Genomic DNA, 14,830 nt, shown 5'->3' with positions numbered 1-14,830 from the left:
CAACTAGAAGCACCCATAACAGCAAAGCTACTCAGTCTTACTCTGAATAAGTGCACATACTTTACATGTTGATTCAGTCAGTCCCAAAATTCTCAAAGGGTATGAAGAATATAAAATATGGCAGTTGTATTTCAGCATTTATTTATCTAATATGCAACTTAAAATTTATGTAAACTATGTAAATAATTATGACATTACTTTTGTTTTCATAAAGTTTATAAAATATTTTTGGTAAAAGTAGTAGATTGTCATGGGTGCACAGAGCTAAAAGGACTATAGTTTTTCCTACTTAATATATTTTTTCTAACAACTAATCAAATATCCTCTTCTGACATAAGATATAAGTATAAATATCATGGAAGTTGCTCTCCATAGTATTTTATCTATAGAAAATCATTTATGAAAGCAAAATCTAAGCAATAATTTCCCTCTTTGGCCCCTCCAACTCACAGGTGCAGCTTATTAGGGTCAGAGAAAATAAAATACACCAGGAAGAAATGTATGCTATTAATGCATTCTCTCATTAGCCTCTGCTTCAAGTCTCACTTCACATTTTGTAATTATCTGAATTTTCTATACTTCTCTGGAAAGCCAAAAATATCAACAGGTTTAATAGGATGGACATTTAAAATGAAGCTTCAAAGTTTTTCTTACAAACTAGAACATTTTTGTAAAAATATTAGGTCTTAAGATTATTTTTGGGTTACTGGGGTTTACTAAGTTGTAAGTTAATGCTTAAAAAACCGAGGTAAGACACTACACTAAGCATGATTAGGTAAGAAGGAAAATACAACTCAAGGCAGTGAGAAAAGGTGACCAGCATACAATGAAAATACCTCTCAGTTTTGCACAGTTGTTTCTCACTGAATTAGCAGACCCATCACTATTATCTCCTGCAACTTCCCAGTTAGTCTCTAGGTACCTCAACTCTTGGAAAGGCTGATGGCCCTATAATTGCAGAGCTAAAGTGGATCTTGTATATAACTGAAACATTTAAGGGTGACTTAAATGGCTGCCTTTGAGCCTATAGGGAAAGCACAGCAAATACAGACATGATATGGGATAGTCCCAGTGGTCTGGTTAATAAAACAATGGACATTGCAGAGTGTTAGTTATCAGAGACCTTGAAAGCTTTGCACAACAATGCATTACATACAACAACCATTTTAGCTTTAAAATCGCAGGATTAAGCAAGTCTGGAAGGTTTAAGAAACTTTAAAAAAAAACCCCAAGGTATCAAGCAGAAATTCACAAGAGCCTCTTTGGGTGCCCTATTGATTCCGCTAATTCAACAAGAGATAATTGCAGAAAGTTACTGGACACATTTAAAACTCCCTAAAGCACAAGGTTTCTATCAAATACTAGCCTATGGGCAGGGCAGGTCTGCAAAAGACTTTGGAAGCTTGCAAAGCAAAATGAACGTTGGAGCCTTAACCCTCAAAGTGTTTATATGCAGAGTCTTTGATTCGCCAAAGGGAAAAAAAAATGGTACTTCTTTTTTTTTTTTTTTTTTGAGACGGAGTCTCGCTCTGTAGCCCAGGCTGGAGTGCAGTGGCTGGATCTCAGCTCACTGCAAGCTCCGCCTCCCGGGTTCACGCCATTCTCCGGCCTCAGCCTCCCGAGTAGCTGGGACTACAGGCGCCCACCACCTCGCCCGGCTAGTTTTTGTATTTCTTAGTAGAGACGGGGTTTCACCGTGTTAGCCAGGAAAAAATGGTACTTCTAAACCAAGTAGTTTTCGCCTATAACAAGTCTACAAAAGGATCATGATCTTGTTTTGCTTGTACTAATCCAAATAAGAGACAATTCTGCCACAGAATGATGCTTTGAAACATAAACAACTTTATTATTTTGCTATATTCTGAAAATTAAAATCCAGTGGGATGTGCGACTATTTTTTTAAATTGTATGGGCTTGGAGTTAAGGCACATTTTTAGTTATATGAGTGGGACTTGTATTCCCTTTGTGAGTTTGCATAAGATCTTTGTTAAGGCAGATTTTAAAAAATGTTTTCTCTTATTTTTTATTAAGGATTGGTGACGTGCTAATACTTATTCCACTCCTGTCTTCTGAGCTCTAACCAAACTGAGAACAACTACAAAAAATGAGATGAAAATTTAAATATTAAATGTTAGCATACATCCTAAATATTGTTAGTATTATATTAGGTGAAAAAGTTTGGGCTTTGACAGCAAAGTAAGACTTCCTGTTTCATCTAGACTTCCCAACTTGACCTTGGAGCCTTTTTGCTGGGAGTGCTGAGGAGTGTTGGCGGTTTGTTTGAGCAGAGATTTACCTGTTGAACCACATAGAGAATAACCTTTCATCCATTCTGGAATTCAGCAAGCCAGGGCTGAGAGAATATTGCCTTATTCTAATTCCTGCATGAGAGTAGGAGTGGTGAGAGTGAACACACATTCCTGGTGGGCACACTGATGATAAGGAAAGTGAAAAAGAGAGAGCTGAAGTCAAGAATGTGGGTCCCCTGCAAGCTGTAGCCTTTGCCCCAGGGTACTAATTAGAAAAGTCACCCATCTTCCTGTGGAGGGGAGGAAATACGTAAGATAGAGAAAACGGTGGAAGCTTCTTCAGCAGTACTTGCCTAACACGATGACAGAATTGGCAAAGTTCTTATTTCATAGGTCAAGGAAGGAAGGTGGGAATAGAATTCTCCAAGTTCTTATAAATCTCATCTTCTCTATAATGAATAGGCTATATATAAGATCATGAAGAGCTGAGGAATGTGCCTTTGGTATACTATGAAACCTAGCTCCTGGTGTGCCCACTTCACATACAATTTAAATAATACAACAATTAAACAGGCAATTTTTTTTTTATTATTTTGTTTCTTTTTGAGATGGAGTCTCTCTCTGTTGCCCAGGCTGGAGTACAGTGGTGTGATCTCGGTTCACTGCAAACTCCACCTCCTGGGTTCAAGTGCTTCTCCTGTCTCAGCCTCCCAAGTAGCTGGGATTACAGGTGCCTGCCACCACGCCCAGCTAATTTTTGTATTTTTAGTAGAGACAGAGTTTCGTATATTGGTCATGCCGGTCTAGAACTCCTGGCCTCAGATGATCCACTCGCCTTGGCCTCCCAAAGTGTTAGGATTACAGTCATGAGCCACCATGCCCAGACAGGAAATATTTTAGAAAAATAAGTCCTAAACTGTTTATATGTGCCAGTTTAAATTATGGGATACTACTGCCCCACCAACCATTTTGTGTTTTATTTTACTAGATACTTTTACTTAAGTATATTTTTAGGCAGTATATTTCATTTTATAAGAATAAAAAAATAAATATAATATAACAAGGTATATAATAGTAGTATTTGAAATTGAAAATTGCTTTAGAATAGGTACTAATGAATGTAGGATTTTTCTATTTGTTCGTTTTTTGTTTTGAGACTGATTCTTGCTCTGTTGCTGGAGTGCAGTGGTAGGAATACAACTCACTGCAGCCTCCACCTGCTGGGCTCAAGCAATGCTCCCATCTCAGCCTCTGGAGTAACTGAAATTACAGACACGTGCCACCATCCCTTGCTAATTTTTGTGTTTTGCAAGATGAGGTCTCACTATGTTACCCAGGCTGCTCTTGAACTCCTGCACTCAAATAATCCTCCCACCTCGGTCTCCACAAATATTGAGAGGATAGGTGTGAGCCACTGTACCTGGCCTAATGTGGGTTCAATCTAACTTTACAGCATCATGTGCAAATACATCCATTTATTTAAATCACCTGAAGGGACTCATGGAGAAAATCAAAGGAACATCTCTGAGTTTTATTGGATGGCTTAGTCTAGCTTTTAGTCTCTGGATGAGGAAGGAATGGTATTGGCTCCCTGCAATTTCTTATTTGCTGCCAGTCGGTATAATAAACAAACTTTTATGACTAATTTACTCTACAAAGTGCATCGCAACCAGTGATACTAAAAAAATGAATGCAAATTTCTGTGCAACATTACCCAGATCAGTAACAACTCCTGGTTTTCTCTTGCTAAACAAGAAAAATAAAATATAAGAAAGGCCTTGATGTTTCTTGGGATTGAACTTTATGTGTATGGAATAACATGATCTTTCTACAGCTTGTTTTTCTCTCTCTCTCTCTTTTTTATGTTATTAAAGTTTGCTCAAATTTTGCAAGATTACTTAGGATACGTCTGTTAATATTATTGTTTTCATGCTATTTTCTATCACAGTTTATATTTTGTCATCACTTTGATCCCATCACCTTGATTTGCATGTTCCCTTGTTTAAAGTGATACATAAAATAAGTGACTGTGCCTCACAAGGATTAAAAACTTTCTCCTTGATGTAATTGTTCAATCAAAATAATATTGTCCTTATTTCAGTCCAATGCTATCATTAGCTAAGGAAATTTTGCATAAATTACTTCATGTGTTCTATCAGATATATATGTGAGTGAATCGATATGTGTATATGTGTGGGTGTATGTGTGCATTTAGTATGAAATAATGTATTGAGAGCACATATCTATCTACAGGTTTTCTCAACACACCAGTGATATCACTATAAAAATTTTTGTTTGTCATTAAATAATTCATATCAGTTCTGAAAACCCTAGTGGGTGTCACCAGTAGATACCATATTTTGGAGAATTCCTGAAAGGCAGAAAAAGTAAGATTTTATTAATGGATATATAGGACAGAGGAAACCACAGATTAAACTTCCGGGTGAGAAAGCTGTAAGCAGAGGTAGGAGCCATAGGTTCTGAAACTGCATTAAGTTCAGAGTGAGAAGATCCTAATCATCCCAGTGGAGTTGTCTAGAGAGCAGCTATCAGCAGAGCTAATCAGAGGGCTGTCTGTATCATACAGAAAATACCAAGAAAGTAAATCCTCCCAATTTCCCTCTCCACTATCTGAGTTTACAGAGCTCCAGCTGCAGAACTTGGCCTGACCTGCGTTAAGAAACAAGAAAGCTGCTTTCTGAAGACCGGGGAAGACATATGATGCGGCTATTGGGCTTGGAAAGAGGAGTAGCAGGATTCAGCATAGAAAAGTAAACCAATAAAGGCAGCTCCTTAGCTCCACTGAGGGCTAAAGTACAGCAAAACTGCTCCCCTTGGAGTGAAATTCATCTTAACTTTGGAAAATACGCGAGCCCTGGGCTGATGTCCTGCCTTCTCTCATGCTTCCCCATGCTCCAAAAAAGAAAGCCCAAGTCGCATTAAAAATCACTCTTGTCCCATGGCCCTCTCTCATGCCTCCCATTGGAGGGAAAGTTATTTTGGGTAAAGAGCAGGAAGAGATAGATCTAAAAAATAAACAAAACAATTGACTGGAGGAACTACAGGAAGTCAATGAACCTAACAGAAATGTATTACCAATTACAATTAATATTATTCTTAGAGAATGGTGAGAGAATACCATATTCATAGTACAAGATGAGGCTACTATGCAAAAGGAGAAAATGTAGAACAAAAATAAGTAATTCTTGCTAATTAAAAATATGATTGTCAAAATACATAAAAAATCAGTAGATAGTCTGACTGATATAATAGATGCTGAGGTCCATTACAGAATAAATGAAGAAGAGAATACATGAATATGTGAAGAAAAATTTACAGTTAGATACATTATTCTGAAATTTCAGACCTTCAAATGTAAAGAGAAAATTCAATTCTCTGGAGAAGAAATGAGAATATCTAGAAACACAAGATTTTCACCTTGGTATCAGACTTCTAAGAGTGTTACTAACTGGTAGAAACTAATGAAGTAAAGCAAATGCTCAGAATTTGAATCTGGAAAGTATAAATCAGGTATGAGGGCAAAAGAAGCATATTTTTGAGATATGCAAAGGCAGAATGTTTAGTTCTATGCAAATCTTTAAAACACTTACTTAACATCATGATCCAGTAAAACAATAAAAGAGAAACCCAACATAAACGAAAATATTGGATCCAAATAGTAAAAGTAACCCACAATTTTATTTGAAAAACAATCTCAGAAAGACATCTGTGCAGCTGACATAGACTTTTACCTCTCCAAGTTAGACCAAGAAGTAAAAAGAGCTTATAAAAAGGTGCCATTTTGGACTTATGGAAGAAAAAAATTGAGAGAGTTAGAAGCCCTTAATAATAAGATGAACCTGTAGTTCTCTTATATCCAGAAGGTAATGAAAAAGTGATTGGACCTTCTAGGAAAAGAAAAATGAGAACGTCATGATTCAAATATGAAACAAACTAAGATGTGACATGTGATGAAATGTAAAGAAAAGGAATCTATTTGATCTTAATGCCTGGAAATTCCATGTTAAGTGGCATAGATTTATGGGGCTAGTTATGCCTCAGTTTCTGAGTCCAGTCCTTCAATTCTTTGGGGAACAACATTTGGATCACTCAAATGTAAAGGAATAATGATTTCGGTGTTTTCAAATTTAGAAATATTACAGAAGAGGCCGGGGGCAGTGGCTCATGCCTGTGATCCCAGCACTTTGGGAGGCTGAGGTGGGTAGATCACAAAATCAGGAGTTCGAGACCAGCCTGGCCAAGATGGTGAAACCCCATCTCTACTAAAAATACAAAAATTAGCTGGGTGTAGTGGCGGGTGCCTGAAATCCCAGCTACTCGGGAGGCTGAGGCAAGATAATTGCTTGAACCCAGGAGGTGGAAGTTGCAGTGAGCCGAGATTGAGCCACTGCACTCTAACCTGCGTGACAGAGCAAGACTCTGTCTTAAAAAAAAAAAAGAAATATAACGTGCCTAGAAGAATAACGTGCCTGTTTTGAACATTGATAAAAGAGTTTGCAGATATGGAAATAAAGGAAGAAGTGGTACCAGAGAAGTATTATTATTTCTTCATCTAATGTACTGGGTAATCAACATATACTACTAAATTTTGTTGGATCAAAACTAGAGAATAAATTTTCCTAGTTGAAATTATAAAAGTAACTGCTAACAGAACTAAAATAATAATATAATAAATTAAAATCTGGAGATAGGTAAGAGAAAGGGAAATTGAAGTTGTATAAGAAGGATAATAATTATATTTCATATCAGGAAATAAATATATATTTTAAATTTACCAATCAGTAAATGTTAGAAATACTATTTATAATTATGATGAAGACTATCAAACAATTAAAACAGAAAGGGTTAAAATGTTTACATTTCAAGAATAGAGGAGGAAGCAGGGTGAGGGATGAAAAATATTTTATTTCTTTATCTCTTTTAACATGGTGCACTTATTTCTGTTATGATTTATAAATAAGAGTTGCAAACCAGATATTAAGGAGCCCTAATAAGATAGCGTTAAAATTCCTGTGTCCAATATGTTTTCAAATGTAAGTAGCAGAAACGTTGACTCATACTGGCTTAAACCGGAAAGGCCTTTATTATGTCAATAATTCAAAATTCCAGGGGAGGAAGGACATCAGGAAAGGCATTTTATATAGTTGGCTGATTGTTTCAGGTTGTTTTAGTAGCTCAGTCATATCATGGGTATTATAATTTCTTTACGTATAAATATTGTAATATTCTCAGAAGTTTGGATTTGCCCTTAGATTCACTTGTTTAGTAACAAAAGGGCTGTAGGAGTCCCAGGCATTCTACCCCAAACAGGCAATGCCATAGGAAAAGGAGGTGTTTCACCGTCTCATAATTTATTCTCAGAAGTGAGAAAATATCTCCCAAAAGTTTCCCTTTTTTCTCACAGGCAATAATCGGGTCACATACTCTTTCCTATATGAATAAATAATACAAACATTGCTACTACTCTGACTTGCTTAGAAAAAGTATGATCTGAGACTAAGACCATTTTCCTTTGGAACCTAAAAACGTAGAGTAAGAAGTCCTTTAACAGAATCATTAATCTAGTAGAAATAAAAGCAACCAAATGGATGCTGAATAGGCAAGCTAATGTGTTCTCAAGTGTTCTAAGCAGAATTATTGATGCAGTGAGAACTAGAAAATTCCTAAATTTTAATCCGTATTCTCAAATCGCCTGCTAATCTGGGTCTGAATTTCCTCACCTATGAGATTAGAATGATTAGCTAGGCTGGAGGTTCTCACGCTCTAGCATACATCAGAGCCACCTGGAAGGTTCATTACAATACAGATTGTAGGTTACCAACCTGAGAGTTTCTGATTCAGTAAATCTGGGTGTTTAAAATTTGCATTTCTCACAGGTTCCCAGGCAATGCTGATCTTGCTGGTCTGGGAACTACACACTGAGAACCATTGACCTAGGTGACCTTCTTTGTGAAGACTCATCTTGGAATCCCTGGTAACTGGCCTAGTGACTGAAAATTAACAGGTCCAGAATTATTACTATTATTATTGTTATTATTTGAGATGGAGTCTCACTCTGTCGCCCAGGCCGGAGTGGAGTGGTGTGATCTTGGCTCACTGCAACCTCCACTGCTGTCCTAGTTCAAGTGATTCTCTTGCCTCAGCCTTCCAAGTAGCTAGTACTACAAGTGTGTGCCACCATGCCCAGCTATTTTTTTCATATATATATATATTTTTTTAGTCAAGACAGGATTTCCCCATGTTGGCCAGGCTGGTCTCGAACTCCTGACTTCAGGTGATCCACCTGCCTTGGCCTCCCAAAGTGCTGGGATTACAGGCATAAGTAAGCCACTGTACCTGGCCTGGAATTATATTTTTTAAAAAGAAACTAAATACATATATTCTGTTTCTAACCTTCAGTAAATCTTAGTTTTTCTCTAGATCTAGATTTATCACAACTACAAATTCTATTTTTCTTTGCTATTAAAAATTTACTGTTGTCTACATTCCCTGAATAATCTTATACTATTAAAATAATTTGATATTTATTAATCCCCTGGTTTGGTCTTTATTCACCCACCTGCCTGCATTGTGCGAGTGCAACAATATGTCTGATTAAAAAAAAAAAATTTTAGAAATCAAGCACTTAATACTAACAAAATTCTGTAACCTGAATTCCTCCAGTGCTGTTTTGTGGTGACCAACATGTAGCCAAAAGCCTATTACTACGCCTCAGGCTTCTTGCTGTGGGGAATTATTTCCTAAGCTTATTTGACTACAGAACACATTTAAACATTGGCAGAATATCAAGCAAAGCTCATGAGATGTAAGGTTCATTTGGATTAAAATGGACAAATAAATGATCTCACAGATGAATTCTCTGCTATAAGAAATAACTGAGCTCGCTCTCATTTACATGCTTTTTAAGAAACATTATAAAGATAATTTAGAACAATTAAGTAATATTAATTATGATCAAAAAGAACAAAATAAAGTAAAATAATTCACTTTATATGTGGATATGAAAACTAACACAGAGAACATTATAATGAGACCAGTACTTTTAAGTGATTTCTTCCTTTATAGTTAATATTATGAATAATTTTATTGAATTATGTTTTTATACTGTACAAAACATTGTGTTTTTTGGGGATGATTTCTTTCCACGTTAGTGCTGTATGACAATCTTGTTTGCAGAGATCTGCTGCATCAGAAATAATAAAACAGGCCTTGGTTCAACAATGGAACACCTTTGAATTAGGGTATTCCAGAAACTATTTATTAATTTCTATTATTTCTAATTTCTACTTGGCTTCTGAGATTTTGAAAACCAAAGTCTTTAATTGTTAATCTTTCCTTGATTTATTCTATTCAATGCCAAGAAACTGTTTTGTATCTAAAACTTTTATTTATTTATTTATTTATTTATTTATTTATTTATTTATTGAGACAGGATCTCGCTCTGTTGGCTAGGCTAGAGCATAGTGGCATGATCTCAGCTCACTGCAACCTCAGCCTCCTGGGCTCAAGCAATCCTCCCACCTCAGCCTCCTGTGTAGTTGAGATCACAATTGTGTGCTACCACGTCAAGCTAATTTTTTGGGGGGGAATTGTTTTGTGAATATGGGCTTTCATTACGTTGCTCAGGCTGGTCTTGAACTCCTGGGACCAAGCTATCCACCTGCCTCGGCCTCCCAAAGTGCTGGGATTACAGGTGTGAGCCATTGCACCTGGCTGAAATTTCTTTTTTCAACCACAGATCTTTGTGTCTTACAAATATTAGACTTTGAATAATGTTGAATAACAAACATATATTAAAATTACAAACTAAGATATACTATAGACTGCTAATAATTAAAACAAAGACACATCAAGGAATTGTTTCTTTGATGAATGATGCTTAAAAATTAATTGAATTTTAGTTAAGAAGTGGCTGCTCATTCATTGGCCAATTTCTACAGTGATTTCTTTGTATCTGGTGTGCATGGCATATTATTTAACTATAATAGCTAGATATGTTTTTGGTATTATTTTTACATATCTTCAAAACCTATTTTAGTTAAGATGATTATTATTATTGTAAGAATCATCTGAAGATAGGTGCCCGTGGGCACACATTAATATTTCATAGAAACATTGGGGACCAGGCTGGAGTTTGAGAAACTGTACAGCACTAAGATTCATAAGACTCACCAGACTTCCAGTGACACTAACTGACACGTTTTATTCAAAGCAGTCAAATTACAATTTTGTACTGTAACATCAAAAATGATCTCGTAGATGTCATTGATGACTGCTGAGTTGTCATTTAGAATGGTTAATTGTCAATGCTCATTTTATTGGACCTATGAACAGTATTTGCTATTATTGATCTGTTTCTTCAGCTTGAAATGTGTTTTTCCCCTTGGCCTCCAGTTTACAGGTTGACAGTTTACCACTTGTGGTTCTTTTCCTACTTCACTGGCTGCTCCTTTTCAGTCACTTTGCTTTTCATTTTCCTGATATCTAATGTTGGAGTGTCTCAGGGCTTAGTTCTTGGTCCTCTTTTTTCTCTATCAACATCCATATACATCAGTTTCATAAGTGGCATCTTCTGGTTCCATCTATATGCCAGTGGCAAATGTGTGTGTGTGTGTGTGTGTGTGCGCCCGTGCGTGTGTGTGTGTATCTCCAGGCATTGACCTCCCCTATGAACTCTAAACTGCTATAAACAACTACCTTCTTGTACTGCATCTTAGATGTCTAACAGGATTCTAAATTATAATCTGTTAAAGACAAAACAAATTGATTATTCCTTTCAAGGCTGATTGTCCCACAGTCTTCCTGTGACAATAAGTAACAGCCCTATTATTCTAGTTACTCAGGCCTACAAACCTGGAGATATCCTTGACTTCATTCTTTTTCTCACCATCAATTCTTCTGAAAATGCTGTTAGATTTACAATCAAAATACATCCGGAATAGAAATATTTCTCACCATTTCTACCCCTACCATGGTAGTCCATTATCTCTCACCCTGTATAGTTTAAGTAGTCTCCTAAACTGGTCTTTCTGCTCTCTTGACCCTCGATGGCCATCCAGAGTGACCTTTAAAAAATCATATTCAAGTCATATCAGCTTCTCTGCTCAAAACCCTCCAGAGGCTTCCTGTCTCATGAAGGGAATATACAAGTTATATTCTATGGCCTGCAGGGTCACATAATCTACCCTCTATTACCTCACTGATGCTCTGACTCCTCTGTAGCCACTGCGGCCTCCTAGTTGTTTCTCAAACATGCCCAGAGAAGTCTTCTCTCATGACCCTTGCCCTTGTTCTATACTCTCCTTGGAGCATTTTCTTTCTCCAGAAGAGAATTTATTTTAGGTCTATATTAAAAGGCAACTTCTGTAATCCCAGCACTTTGGGAGGCCAAGGGAGGCAGATCACCTGAGGTCAGGAATTTGAGACCAGCCTGGCCAACATGGCAAAATCCTGTCTCTACTAAAACTACAAAAACTAGCCAGACGTAGTGGTATGCACCTGTAATCCCAGCTACTCTAGACGTTGAAGCAAGAGAGTTGCTTAAACCCAGGAGGCAGTGGTTGCAGTGAACTGAGATCTCACCACTGCACTCCAGCCTGGGCGACACAGCAAGACTCTGTCTCAACAAAATAAAACAAAATAATAAAATAAAAAGACAACTTATACAGAGTATTCCACCTAAAATTATACCTTCACCTGGACTTTATCACTCATCTCTTATTTTTTCTGTCTTCTTTTTTATAACTCAGCATCAGTCGAATGCACACACACACACACACGGTAGTAATTTGTGACAGCTCCATTTTTCTGTTGTTCAGGCCAAGAATGTTCATTTTTTTAAATTTATCTTTTTCTCCCTCATACTCTTCACTCAACCCATCAACAAATGATATTGGTTCTGCTTTAAAAAGACATTGATATACAGACAATTAGATGTAGATATATACCTCTACGTAAGCTGTTACCACTTCTCCCCACATTTGCCGCCATCATTGTTTTACCTGGGTTATGGCAATTGCATTCTCACTGACATCTCTGCTTATGTCCCTGATCCTTTTTAGTCAATTTACCATAAAGTAGTTTGAGTGATCTTATTAAACATAAGTCATGTCATAGCACTCTACTAATGAAAACCCCTAACAACTTTTCTTTTTTACTCAGAGTAAAAGCCACCCCACTGTTATAAAAAGTGAGACCTTACCTGGTCACCCAGGGCTATTAATTTCATGAGTGCATCCACTCTCCCTCCGTCTTGTTCCCCTTACTGCAGCCGTGCTGGCTTCCTGTGGTTGCTTGAACATGGAGGTCATGTTTCGGCCCCAGAATCTTTGCACTTGCTTTTCCTCCTCTGTCAGAAAAGGGTCTTCCATCAGATATTGAAGGAATTGCTTCCTCCCTTCCTTCAAGGCCTGTATTCCAGTGCCATCTTCTCAGTAAACCTTGCCTGGCCAGTCTACCAAATTTCAGTCCTCCCTGAATCTCCTTTTTGTTCTTTAATTTTTTTAATTTGTTGAACATACAATAATTATTTACTGATTTACCTTGTTTGTTTTCTCTTTCCTTACCAGATTGGAAACCCCAGTAGGGCACAAGTTATTTACTTATTTTGCTTTCTTTTCTTTTGTTTTTGATGCTGTATTCCCAGTTTTTAGAACCACGCTTGGTACATAATAAGCATTCAATAAAATATTGTTGGAAGAACAAATTGATTGTTGGGTATGTTTAGGTGTATATTATGTCCCTCTTCACTAGAAGGTAAGCTCCACGAATACAAGAGGAAGATTTGGCTCTCTATCACATCTACAGAAATGAAAAGGATGCTTGGACCACTGAAGGATTCAAGAAATATTTGTTAAATGGACAAACAAACACCATCAACTTGACTTCACTGAGCCTCAGTGTCCCCAGACGGAAAATGAGAGGCTTAGACTAGAATATAGGCACTTACTTATTAGATGATCTTCAAAAACTTTTCTGTTGTAATATTTATATCCTCACAGCCTTCTCTTTAGTCATCGACTTCCTGTGGATAGAGCAATGAATACTAACTGAGATACCAAAATACTGAAAATGCTGTGTCCAAAAAGAAATATTCTGCGATGCAACTGCTCAGCAAATTTCTAAGAAAACATAGCGGTTACCTTGGGACTGTATTTGAAGCAATTGTTGCTCTTGGCTGTGGAATGCCAAGATCTGATAACCCAGTTGAAAATAAATGGAAAGCTTTAACCTAGTCTCTGAAATCCTCCAAATAGAACTTGTCTTTCTCAATATTTCTTTAGGAGGCAGTTATACACATATGTATGTGTATACATATGTATATACACACACACACACAGAATATAGCTTTATTAAAGAGTCATCCAAACCAATTCTATATTGCTTATTAATTGTGCCAAGTTAGCACAGCCTTGTAATGGGAGTGTGATGTAACTGTTTAAGCTTTTATTTGGAAATTAATAATCTGCTTTAAAAAACTGTGGCCAGGCTTGAAACATACCGGCTCCCTGGTTTAATTCCTTTCTTCTCCCTTTGAAACATGCCTTTATGCAATGTTTGCGCTACTCAAATTGGCTATTTACTGTTCCCCTGGTTTCACTTTCAGGCATTGCATAAGTTTTTCCTTTCTCCTCTGATACTCTCCCCAAACTTCCCTCCATGAAAATTGTTCTACTTCTCTAGTACTTAGAACTGCACAGTCCAGTATGGCAGCCACTAGCCACATGTGAATATTTAAATATACATTAATTAAAATGAAATACAATTTTAGGTTTTCAATTCCACTAAGTGCTCAGCTGCCATATGTGGTCAATGCCTACAGCATTAGACCGTGCAAATATCAAACATTTCCATCGTCACAGAAACTTCAATTAAAATTAAAATGTAGCTAGCAAATACACATTTTTTTGTTTTTTGTTTTTTTCTCCTTGGAGAATAATTTGGGAAGTCTCTAATTTCCATAGGTCAAGAAATATTGCCATGCTAGTGGCCAGGCATGGTGGCTCACGCCTGTAATCCCAGCACTTTGGGAGGTTGAGGCGGGTGGATCACAAGGTCAGGAGATCAAGACCATCCTGGCTAACACGGTGAAACCCCAGCTCTACTAAAAATACAAAAAAAAAAAAAAAAAAAAAAAATTTAGCCAGGCTTGTATATTTAAAAAAAAAGAAAAGAAATATTGCCATGTCAGATACAAGGCAGATATGCTAAATTAATTAAATTGCAATCCTTTTCTTGTCTAATTACTCAAACCAGCATTGAATAAAGTTGATCTTTTTCTGCCCTAACAAGATTAGGTATATTGTATTGATTTTGGAAAGTTACTTGCCTCTTCAAATGGTCCTTTTTTCATGGCAGATTGACTTACACTCCCAGGGAGACAGTAACATGCTAAATTTCATAAGGGTACCTTGTAAGACAATTAAACTTACTTACGTGTGCATGCAATCTGACGAGAAAAATATAAGGTGGATCCCTAGGGAAATAATAAACCCCAAGTGACATCCCTTGGTCCTGAAACTACTTTCATTTCATTACTTCTTCCCTCTTATGCTCAGCTT

The sequence above is a fragment of the Theropithecus gelada genome, chromosome 15 (genome assembly GCF_003255815.1).
Source record: "Theropithecus gelada isolate Dixy chromosome 15, Tgel_1.0, whole genome shotgun sequence".
NCBI lineage: Eukaryota > Metazoa > Chordata > Mammalia > Primates > Cercopithecidae > Theropithecus > Theropithecus gelada.
This window is presented reverse-complemented; position numbering follows the sequence as displayed.